Source organism: Arvicanthis niloticus, unplaced genomic scaffold (assembly GCF_011762505.2).
Source record: "Arvicanthis niloticus isolate mArvNil1 unplaced genomic scaffold, mArvNil1.pat.X pat_scaffold_636_arrow_ctg1, whole genome shotgun sequence".
NCBI lineage: Eukaryota > Metazoa > Chordata > Mammalia > Rodentia > Muridae > Arvicanthis > Arvicanthis niloticus.
The window spans coordinates 1-12167 of record NW_023046252.1 but is presented as its reverse complement, the minus strand read 5'-3'; the positions used below and the strand labels follow the sequence as shown (position 1 = coordinate 12167).

Sequence of the window (12167 nt, the reverse complement as noted above, 5' to 3'; positions counted from 1 at the left end):
CGGCAGCCACTGCGTGATTGCGCACGCGCCTGGCGTGAAGTGGCGCGGAGGGAAGATGGAGCATGCGTAAGGCGCGGAGTCGGTACTGCGCGTGCGTAGGAAAGAGACGGCGGGCTGCAGGTGTGAGGGCGCGGCAGCGTGACGTCCTGAGGGCCGTGGCTCCTCACAGCCGCACCTCATTCTGACAGGCTTTGTGGTGGAGTGAGTTCGGTTGTGGGTGTTCTTGTTGTCCCTCTGTGGCGCGAGTCTCCAGGAGTCGACTCCACAGTGTCAGGCCTTCCTGTCTCCCACCGCCACCGCCAGTTAGCCGCGTGGTCCCCGTGACTGCCTATGTGGGCATTTTCTCAAAACATCACGCCAGTGACTTAGGCGACTTATTCCCCATCAGATCCAAGTTGACCTCGTCCCGACTAAAGACAGAGCAACTTTCATTACTACTGTAGCCCAGGTTGGTTCTGGCTTGCCTTGGGTCCCACAGTCTGAAGACACTGGCCGGAAGCCACTCCTGACGCGAGGTAGCCCTCCTAAAGCCTTCCGTGACTTTGGTGGGTCTCCAGAGACCTCTCAAAAGCTCCCAAGTACCCCACGTCCCAGATAATTAAGCTTTATGCGGGGGTGGGGGAGAAACAGTTGTCTCCAACCCAGAGACTAGAGCAGAGACCATGAGGGCAAGATCGATCCTTCACACAGGGAAAGGGTGTGCACGTCTACCTGGCCATGGTCCCAAGATGGCTATGACCTGGTGTCCCACCCAGTGTCCTGCTGGAGACCAGCTGACTCCCCTCATCAGGCTGCCAGATGGGCCCAGTGGAGGAGGGAGACCACTGGGTACAGGGGACATACAGTGCGGGCATCAACTGGAGAGTTTGTTTGTTGTTTTCAGACTTCTCAGGGAAAGATAAAATGAATAAGAAGAAGCAGCGGAACTCAGGTATTTGGTTTATTCAAATTGGCTATTTATTTATTTATTTATTCATTCATTCATTCACTCATTCATTCATTTACTTATTTATATCCAGGCAGGGTTTCTGTATAGCCCCGGCTGTCCTAGAACTAGCCCTGTAGATCAGGCCCCAAACTCACAGAGATACACCTGCCTCTGCCTCCAGAGTGCTGGGATTAAAGGTGTGATTCATCACCACCTGGCCTCAACTTGGCTTTTTAAATATTTAATTATTTGAGATACTGGGCATGGAACACAGGGCTTCCTGCACGATAAAACACTCTACCATGAAACTACACCTCTGACCCAAGTTGACATTGTTTTGTTTTTTATGTTGGGGAGGGGATTCTTGCCATGTATGCTGACTAGTTTTATGTCAGTTTCCATTTGGGAAAAAGGACTCCCAATTGGGAAAATGCATCCAAAAGATTTGCCTGTAGGCAAGTCTGTAGTACATTTTCTTGATTAATGACTGATGTGGGTGGGTCCAGCTCCTTGTGGGCATGCCGTCTGGAGGCAAGTAGTCCTAAATTATATTAGAAAGCAGTTAGCTGTGGGGCAAAAACCAGCAAGCAGCATTCTTCCCTAGCCAGTACTAAGAGTTCCTGAAGTTCCTGCCCTGACTTTCTCTGATGATGAACTATGATGTAAAAGTGTAAGTGGAATAACTCTTCCTTGACTTGCTTTTGTTCATAGCTTTATAGGTTTTTATCCCAACAATAGAAATCCTAACTAAGACATAATGTACCCCAGGCTGCCTTTGAGTTTGTGATCCTCCTGCCTCAGCTTTCCAAGTTCCAGGGTGATAGGCCTGTGGCACCAAGCCCGGGTGTTTGTTTTGTAAATAGGATCTCCATATGGGGCTGCAGAGGTGACAGTAAAGTGTTTTCCAAATATGTATGAGGACCCAAGCCCCAATGCCAGAACCATGTTTAAAATGCCAGGCATGGTTGGCCCTTGTTTGTAATCCCAATGACTTGCTGGTAAACAAGTCTAGCCTACTTGGCAAGATTCAGGTCAGTGAGAGACCCTCATAAAACAAGGAGGGGGCTGGGGAAATGTCTGGGTGAGTTCAGTGCTTGCTATGTGAAATGAGAACTTGAGTTTGGACTCCCAGTAGTCACATACAAGCTGGGTGTGGTGGTGCCTGTCAGCACCTCAGCACTGGAGATATGGGGAGTGGAGACAGCTAATCTAAACACAACAGGGACCTCCAGGTTCAGTGAGAGATCTTATCTCAACAAGATGTAGGGCTGAAGAGATGGTTTAGGGGTTAAGATTAATAACTGCTTTTTCAAAGGACCCAAGTTCATGTCCTAGAACCCACATGGAAGCTCACAACCATTTTGTAATTCCAGCTCCACACCCTCTTCTGGCCTCTAATGGGTGAGCGTATGCTGCACACACATACATGCAGGCAAAGTACCCATACAAACAAAATTTTTTTTAGAAGATACAGATAAAGAAAGATGCCTAATATTGACCTCTGACTCCACATGTTCACTTAGGCTCAGGCAAAAGCACTGGCATACACATGCAGGTGAACACACACACACAAACACACACACACACACTCCACAAGGTGGAAGGCTCCTGAAGAAGGACGTAGGGCATCGTGTTCTGGCCTGCACACATGTACTCCCTCCCACACATTATCTTGCTCAGACTGACCCTGAATTCCTCCTGGGCTCAGGTGACTCTCTTACCTTAACTGTCTAAGTAGCTGAGACCACAATACCACCGCCACACCTAGCTCTCCATAGCACTTCTTAATTGCTGCTTCTCATCAAAGCACTAATAGGACAGCCTTGAGCACCTTCAGAGATAGTGAAACTTTAGTACAGGCTAGTAAGAATAACAAATTATGGAGAAAGGTTACAGAAAAAAAATGAACTTTCTAGTATTTCCCCTAGCCTCTGGTCCCAAGGCTAGGGGACAAAAAGGTTTTCCCACTTTAGCTTTCAGAAATGTAACCACCTCAGAGATGATTCCTGCTGAGGGCTAATGCCATATTATTTTGGTATGTGACTCTGTTCACTATAATTGTGGATAACAGTCTGTACCTCAGTTCCCGATTAAGTAAGTGAGTGCAATTGCAAGTAGGCAAATGTGCAAGTAGGCAAAAGTGAGTGCAATTGCAAGTAGGCAAATGTGCCTACCTTGGTTTATTTTATGTTCTGCAGCGCTGGGATGAAGCCAGGTCCTCATGCTCTGAGGCAAGTGCTCTACCGCTGTGATTTACCCCTAGCACAAAAGCCAGATAAAGGCACCGCTTGGTCTGTCTTCTGACTGACTCTGGTGTGTTCATGGGTGTCACTGTAGCTCCCTGCCCATGTGAACTATGACTGATAGTGTCTCCAAGGGTAGCTATCTCATGACCTGTTGACCTTGCTCTACCTAAACAATAATAAAATCCACTACTGTCTGTAGGTCCCCTCTACCTAGACTGCCACCAAGCAGCTACTACCTCACTCCATTATCTCTGTGCCCTATCATGAGGCAGGGGATGCACCTAGTTCCTGACGTCCTAAGCTGTTTATCACCTGTGTATATACATGGGTAAAATTTGTGTGCCCGAGATTTTGTTTGGCGATAGTGTATGTGGTTATTGGAGAAAGATGCATTTTCCCCCTTAAAACTAAAAAACTTGGGGTTCACCATTTCTTGGTTGTGCTGTGGTTTTCCCATTACTGCCCCCCCCCCCCGGCCGCCCTGAACTTGCACTCCTCCTCTGTTCCTCTCCCTGGATTCTGAGTGAATTTAGGGAGCCCAGGCTCTGTCTCCTTTCCCTGCTCCCTTGAGAGGCCACCATTTCTCACACCAGCTGGTTTAGCAAAGGTTCAGTGAGACCTTGATGCCCGAGTGGCCTAGGACATGGGGATTTTGAGAGGTTGTACCCCTTCTCATGTCTTCTATTATAATTAATAATCGGTTACGCATTAAAAAAATTAGTAAATGGATTCACCATAATTAAGTGCCATGACATTTATGACATAATATAAAACATTAACATTTTAAATCAAACAATAAAATAGAACTCACTTTTTAGGGAATGAGGGATTGCTCAGTTGATAAAGTAACCTTGTGACCATGAAGACATGAGTTCAGTTCCCACAGCTCATGTAAAAGCAAGATGTGGTGACACATGCTTGTAATCTCAGCATTGGTGGAGGAGCAGAGACAGGTAGATCCTTGGAACTTGATGGTCAGCTAGCCTAGCTTACTTGGCAAGCTCTAGGTGGGTGGAGAAGGAACTGTCTTAGTCACTGTTCCATTGCTGTGAGGGGTCACCATGGCCAAAGCAATTTAGGAAGCATGTAACTGGGGGCCAGCTCACAGTTCCAAAGAGTGAGTCCATGTCCATCGTGATGGGAGCACAGCAACAGTAAGGCATTGTGGCATTGAGCAGTAGCTGAGAACTTACATCTTATCCACAGGCAGCAGGCCCAGAGAAGGTGTCAGGGAGCAGGGGAGAAGAGAAAGACATGGAGACTAGCCTGACATGGGCTTTTGAAACCTCCAAAAGGACACACCTCTAATCCTGATTTACCAATTCTGGTTTGTTGTTGTTAGTTGGTTGGTTGGTTGGTTTTTGATACAGAATTTCACTGTGTAGCCCTGGTTGTCCTGGAACTTGCTCTGTAGACCAGGCTGACTTAGAACTCACAGAGATCCACCTGCCTCTGCCTCTTGAGTACTGGGATTAAAGGCTTGCACCACCATCACCACCTCCACCCAGCTTCAGTTCTGTTTTGGAGTTCCCAGTATATCACAATGGGCTCACTGATTGACAAACAATGTAAAAATTTTTCCCTTGAGAACCCAGGAGTATCGCTGAATGGTGGAACATTTGTCTGGTATATGTAAGAAAGGCCTTGGTATCAAATAATAATAAAAATTTCATTTGAGCCGGGCAGTGGTGGCACACGCCTTTAATCCCAGCACTTGGGAGGCAGAGGCAGGCAGATTTCTGAGTTCGAGGCCAGCCTGGTCTACAGAGTGAGTTCAGGACAGCCAGGGCTACACAGAGAAACCCTGTCTCGAAAAACCAAAAAAAAAAAAAAAAAAAAAATCATTTGAAAATAATAACAAGCCCAGCTCACTTGGTAGAATGCTTGTGTAACCCATGAAGCTCTGTATTCTAGCTCCAGTACCACATAAACAAGGAGGGGCAGTGGGCAGCTGTGACCTCAGCGCTGGGGACCTGGAGGCAGAAGGGTCAGAAGGTCAAGATCATCCTCAGCTACACAGTGAGTCTGGCCAGCTTAGCTGCATAAGTGCCTGTTGCCCACTCCCCCAAAAGAAAGAAAAGAAAGCTTCCTAGGTAAAAACCAAAACTTAAAGCATGCATACAAAAGAGAATGAATCCCCTGGAGTTGGAATTACAGGCAGTTGACATGGGTGCTGGGAACCCAACCCAGGCCCCCCTTTGAAAAGAGCAGAAGAGTTGTAGACCAGCACCCTATGCTGTTTGTAGGTTGGTCGGTCTGGTTTGTTTATTATCGTCACTTTTATGTAGTCCAGTCAGACGAGGGTTTGTGCTACAACTGCAGGCCTGCTGACCGCAGTAGCTTGAAACACCCAGTGTTACATGAGGCACTGCAGCTTTCCTGTAACACGGTAAGGAACTTGAAACTTAAAAGCGCTGTCCTTCCTGGGGGTGGCTGAACTATTCATTCATTCATTCATTCATTCATTCATTCGTGAGACAAGATCTTACTGTGTAGCTCACTGGTGCTCAATATGCAGGACTCTCCTACCTCTGGTGGTATTAAGGGTATGTCCCCACCCTGACCATGAAGGAGGAAGTAGGAATCATACTCCTTTTCCCTCAGTGAGACAGAAGTGATCAACAGCTCATACTTGTTCTGTGCAGAGCGCCCAGGCTACTTAGAGGCACAGGGATTTCTCTCACTTTCAAGGAGAAACTGAGGATAGCTGGGACCATGTTCTGAGGACCATGGCAGGTTACCTCTCTTGGCCTTGGACTGCATAGCCCTAGGGACTTCTTTCTGTGGTCTCCCCATATGGGGTGCACAAGTAGGAAGACGGTTCTGGCAGGTGAAAACAGGCCTTTGTTTTGGTGTGGAACATGAGGTTCTGCCGTATTTCATTTGAATCAGTCCTCTGGGAGACTGATCATAGACAGTACTGTTCACGGCTGCTGATGCTTCGCCTTTTATTTTGGTACAAATGTCCATTGAATCAGCCAAGCAAGCCGGTGTTTGGGATCAATCTCAGGCAACCAACCAGCCAAGCAAAGCTATTTATTTTTGCCTTTTGTGGCAGAGTGAGAGGTGGAAGCACAAACATCCTGGAGAATGTCCTGGGCCACAGTGCTGTTTAGAGCAGGCACCTATGGGAGGAGGGCCTGGCGAGAGTGTGAGCAGAAGATGGGAGACACCAGTAGCCCTGGGCACCCACAGGGTTTAGGTCAGTGTGTGTCATGGAGACTGCTCAGCGGGTGCACAGCAACAGAGGAGCAGAAAAGAAAACGCTGGAAGGTTGGGGCATAGCTTAGCAACACAGCCCTTCTTGACACGGCCCGGGTCTTTAGTTCCATCCTAGCAGTGTTGGATGGTTCTGTGTTGATGTCTGTGCATGTAGGTGTAGTGTATGTGCATTTGTGGGTGCCTGTGCATACAGAGGCCAGAAGTCCATGTCAGGTGTCGTCTTCAGTCATCTCCACTTTATTTTCTGAGTCAGGCTCTCTCACTGGCCTGGAGCTCACCAGTTGGGCCAACATGCTCCAGGGATCTGCCTTTCTCCAGAGCCGGGTCTCAGGTGGACGCCACAGTCCCTGGCTCTTACATTCATCTTTTTTGTTTGTTTGTTTGTTTGGTTTTTTTTTTTTTTTTTTTTTTTTTTTTCCGAGACAGGGTTTCTCCGTGTAGCCCTGGCTGTCCTGGAACTCACTCTGTAGACCAGGCTGGCCTCGAACTCAGAAATCCACCTGCCTCTGCCTCCCAAGTGCTGGGATTAAAGGCGTGTGCCACCACCATCAGGATGGCTCTTACATTCATATTGTGGGTTGTTCTTCTGTTTTGTTCTGCTTGCCTAGAAGAAGCCCCAACATATAGTAGGCACTCTGTGAATGGACAAAAGACTCTCAAACGCGTAAGCACTGGAGCTGAACCAAATTTTGTTCTTGGTTCATGGCCACAGCTTTCTTGCCTGGAAAATGGCACCACAGGTTTTAGTGTGATGGTGCCCTTATCATCCCTGCACTGGGAAAACTGAAGTAAGAAGAGCACCAGCTCAGGGCCAGCCTGGACTACAGAAACAGACCTTGTCTGAGGAAATGAAGAAGAGTGGCATCATGGAAGCATTTTGCCTCTAATCTCCTTATAAAACACCAGATCTTAGGAGTGTGCGCGTGTGACTTAATAGAATGTACACTTGCTGTGTTCTTTGAACACAGGCTTAGAATGGGGGCTAGATCTGAGAGCTCGGTCATGATTGATGGTTTCTGTGTAAGTAAGTATCCTTCCTTCAGAAAATGGATATTCAAGCCAGGGCTGGTGGCACAGGGCTGCACTCTCTAAGTGAGAAGTCTAAAGAAAAAAAACTGACAGCTAGATCTTGCCTGGGCTACAGAGTTCGAGGTCAGCCTAGGCAACTTGTGTAAGATCCTACCTCAGAAATTTAAAAAGGGGCTGGAGAAATAGCTCCTTGGTTAAGAGCACTGACTGCTCTTTCAGAGGTCCCGAGTTTAATTCCTAGCAACCACATGGTGGCTCACAACCATCTGTAATGGGATCTGATGCCCTCTTCCTGGTGTGTCTGAAGACAGCTACAGTGTACTCGCATACATAAAACAAATAAATCTTTAAAAAAATCATTTTAAAAAATTTAAAAAGTAGTAGTTCCTTGGTAGACCTCTTGCCTACTTAGCTTATGTGAGGCCCTGCATACACATATATACACACATACATAGTCTGTGAGTCTGTGTGATGTTCTCTACGTTCTTTCTCCAGTACTGGCAGGGAGAATTTTATTCATGCCTACACATAGCATGCATAATACAGGGTGTGGTGGCATATGCTACTTTGAAAGGCCAGGCAAGGGGATCACTCCTTAAAGTGAAGGAAGAAAATACTTCATAAGTTTTAGGCTGCCAAGGACAGTAAAGGACATCCCTTGTTGCCCTGAGTGACATAGAAGAGCATGACAAGACATAAGGGACCAAGAGGCCTCCTGTACCTGTGGCCCTACTTTTTCCAAGAGATATTCTGCAGTTGTCCAGGGCAGCTTGTGGACTCCAGGTTTCATTGTCTATGCCTGGTGAGGATATGTTCTAGAAGCTTAGTTTCTTGAAACAGGGGTCTCATTTGATCCAGATAGCCTCAAACTTGAAATTCTTTCTACCTCAGTCTCCCCAAGTGTGGGACTAAGGGAATGTGCACCACACCTGGCTTCCGTGTGTATTTAGCTATCTCTTTGGAGTACTGAGCATCAGTGCTGTTCTGTACATTTCTCTAGGCAAAGCAGAGGAAGCAAGAAAAGAATGAACTCTGTTCACATGTAGCTCAGTTGTAGGGAGACAAGAGATGACTGATGCTCAGAAACTGATGCCAGCAGAACCACTGTCATGTGAAAAGGAAAGCCATGGTAGGAAGTGGAGGCTTATGGGGACCTCATACATGGCACCACCATTTGATCTGAGACTTGCCACACTTCTCCCAGGGGAAAGATGGCTTGGTCCCACTTGTCCCATGTGACTTGGAGCCAAACTGCTTCAAGATTTAATCTCAGGAGCTGGAGGATGCTCTGCTCTTCTGTGTGTGTGTGTGTGTGTGTGTTGTGTTGTGTGTGTGTGTGTGTACACACCTGTTCAATTGTGTGTGTGTGTGTGTGTGTACACACCTGGGTTCAATTCCATCTCCCATATAGGGTTCACAAGTGTCTGTAATTCCAGTGTCAGAGGATCTGATGCTCTCTTCTGGCCCCTGCAGGTTCCACACATGGACACAGACATACATGTAGATAAAATACCCATTCACATAAAATAAAATTAAAAAAGCAAACTATTCTATCTCAGTCATAGCCAAACTATAGATCAAGCCAGGGTACTGGTTCTGTTGGTGAAGCACATGTGAGCTTCAGGTCACCTGTTCATTCCTGTATTTTGGAAGCTGAGGTAGCAGGATGGAAAGTTCATAGCCACAGGGTAAGATCCCACCCATCTCAACAGAAAAGAAAAAGAATCTAATTGTAGGGCCACATAAGGAAATGGGCCCTGCATCTTGAGTGTGGCTCCCTCCCATTTTCCCATCACTAGGTGAGCATCAGAACTGGCCTTGCCCTCATCACAGACCCACTCACCTAGTCCAGCTGTGGTCCTGTTGTGCTAAGCTGGCAGCTATGCTGAGCTTGATTGCATCTCTGCCCTTACTTCCCTCTCTAAACTAGGGGACAGCCTTCATCCCTCAAAACCTTCTAAGAAACCACGGCTGAGAGACTCCCATGGAAGCCCCCAGAGCTCCACGATGGTCCATTCACTCCACTCCAGAGAGTTGGAAGACAACTCAGAACCTGCTCCCTCTGTAGAGCCAGGTGGTGGGGAACCACAACCCACAGCTTCCAGGTAGGTGGCTCAGAACTCTCCAGCAGGATTCTCCCTCTTCAGTCATTCACAGCAAGCCCATGGAAAAGACTAGTGGTCCAGGATGACCAGCCACTACTACAACCCTTTCTGGGGCCCTGGCTCAGGTCTTGTTTCTCATGGTTCTCTTCCTGGAGAAAGGTCACAGATAACATCAATTCAGTCTCAGTCTCAACCACACTACTAAAAGAAGTTGGGAAGATAGATAGCTCAGGTGGTAAGGAACTTGTTTCACAAGCACAAAGACCTGAGTTCTATCTGCAGAACCTGTGTGAAAAGTCTCAGTGTGGTAGTGTCCTCTTGTAGTCCCAGGGCTGGGGAGCTAGGAGATGTGGTTCCATGGGGCTCATTGGCCATCCAGTCTAGCCTAATCGGTGAGCTCTAGGCCAGTGAGAGACTGTCTCAGTGTTTTGAGGATGACACCTTAGGTTGTCCTTTGGATTCTACATGCATGCACCCACATGTATGTACACACATGTATAAGAAAAACTGGCCAGTCATAGTGACATATGCCTTAGAGCAGGTAGATTTCTGTTAGTTTGAGGTCAGCTGGGTTACACAGTAAGACCTTATCTCCAAAAGGAAGGAAGGAAAATGGAACTAGGAGAAACAATGACTGGTGGCTGACATCTTTGGGGATGACATTGTAACCGAGGTGATCACATTTAATGAATTAAAAAACCGAGTGTGCTCACCCACCACAGCTGCTCTGTATGTATGTCTGTCTAATTTCAGGTCGTAACAATCTTGCTAACAGTGGCACTGTGAAGCCACAAATGTTGATTCCTCAGACTTGTGTGAGCCACATGTCACCTAATCCTTCCTCCCCAAAAGGCACAGAAATGGAATCCTCTGTTCATTTCTAGCTAGCCAGTAGAGATGGCACTGCTGTGTGGCCTACCATCTACAAAGACCAGAGGAGTTGGGGGCAGGATCCTTGAGCTATTTTTTTTTTTTTAATATAAGTTTCACTAAGAAATACCACACATACAGAAAATGTCACAGAAAAGAAAACCAATATAAAACACCAACAACTTAAAATGTGGGCGGAAGCTTGCCAGTGTCCAGAAGCTACCCAAATGACTGCAGTGTACAACTTTCAGGACTGGGATGGAATCCAGCCCTCATGACAGTGTTCTCCTGGATTACCCCAGCACCTAAAAGATATTTTATTTACTTTGAGACACAGTCTTACAACATAATCCTGGCTGGCCTGGAACTTGCTATATAGACTAGGCAGGCTTTGAACTCACAGAGATCTGCCTGCCTCTGCCTTCTGAGTATGGGATTACAAGTATACACCACCATGCCTGGTTAGGATTTTCTTTTTCCTCCTACCGTCCCTCCTTTCCTTACCTTTGTGTGTGTGTGTGTGTGTGTGTGTGTGTGGCGCGCACGCGCGCGTGCTGGGACTAGAACTCCTAGCCTTGCATACTAGGCTCCACTGCTAGAGCGGCACTGCTGACCTGCTTTGTCTCAGTATGTACAGTATGTAATGACATCTGGAAGGACTTGAGTCCTCCTTGGCTTCTTTCCACCCAGCTGCCCAGTGGAGGACACAGGAGCTGCTTCTGACCTCCCAGGATCACCAAGAGAGCTGGTCCCCCTGCCTCCTTCCCAGGTGAGCCTCCTGTTTTAAGTTCTATATCCTGTTCATGGCCAGTGGCACCTCACTGCCCACAGGGCTGCAGGGACATAAAGGGATAGAAGACAACTGTGTTTGTGAGACTACAAGAATTTAAGAAACAGAGGCAGGTGACTCTCTGAGTTCAAGGCCAGCCTGGACTACATAATGAATTCTAGACTAGTCTTGGCCACAGAATAAGACATTGTCTCAAGAAACAGGGTAAGGAGCTAGGCAGTAGTAGTATATACCTTTAATCCAGCACTCGGCAGACAGTGGCAGGAGGATCTCTGTGAGTTCAAGGACAACTTGGTCTATAGAACTGCTAATTCTAGGCCAGTCAGTGCTACCCAGAGAAACCTTTGTCTCAAAAAAACAATAAAATAAATAAATAAATAAATAAATAGATAAATAAATAAATGTAAGTAAACAGGGTAAGTAAGGTTGGAGAGTATGGGAGGATCAGGAATTGAAGGAATTCAAAGTCACCTTCAGCTATATATCAAGATCAAGGCCAGCCTAATCTATATGAAATCTCATCTCAGAACTAGAAATCCAGGGGTATGGGGAGAAACCTTAAAGTAAGGAAGAGCTGGACATGGTGACATATACCTTTAGTCCCAGAACTCAGGAGGTAGAGGCAGCCTGGACTATGTAGTGAGCTCCAAGACAGCCAGCTACATAGATAGACCTAGTCTGAAGAAAAAGCAAAAATAAGGCCGGTCTGTACCTGAGTGGGAAAATGCTTCCTAGCATGCAGGGGCAGTTCCATCCCTAGGACTGCTCTTTCTGAGACCCCTTTCTTTCACAGCTGCTCTGTTTCTTGTGTCTCTTTTACAGAACTCAGTGGGGAAGTTTTGTCCTCAGTTTTGCCAAACCAAAGAAGACAATAACTAGAAAAGCCCAGGCAAGGGAAGAGGATCCAGAGAGCTGTACTACAAGCCAGGTAAGAGCCTTCCTAGGTTGGCTGTTTTCCTGCCGGTCAACCTTGGTCT

The 12167-nt window shown here is 47.0% G+C and overlaps 1 long non-coding RNA gene across 4 annotated transcripts; it reads left to right on the top strand.

Annotated features, from left to right (window-relative positions):
• Positions 1-5: 5 nt before the first annotated feature.
• Positions 6-11366, top strand: LOC117702276 (uncharacterized). 4 transcript variants are annotated; one of them, XR_013070362.1, is made up of 5 exons: positions 6-515; positions 884-931; positions 5089-5193; positions 9356-9530; positions 11091-11366. It is a non-coding gene; the product is annotated as an uncharacterized LOC117702276 (long non-coding RNA). The 4 variants fall into 4 exon arrangements; XR_013070363.1 differs by having other exon boundaries at positions 7-448; positions 11091-11365; XR_013070364.1 differs by lacking the exon at positions 884-931 and having other exon boundaries at positions 8-515; positions 11091-11365.
• Positions 11367-12167: the final 801 nt, after the last annotated feature.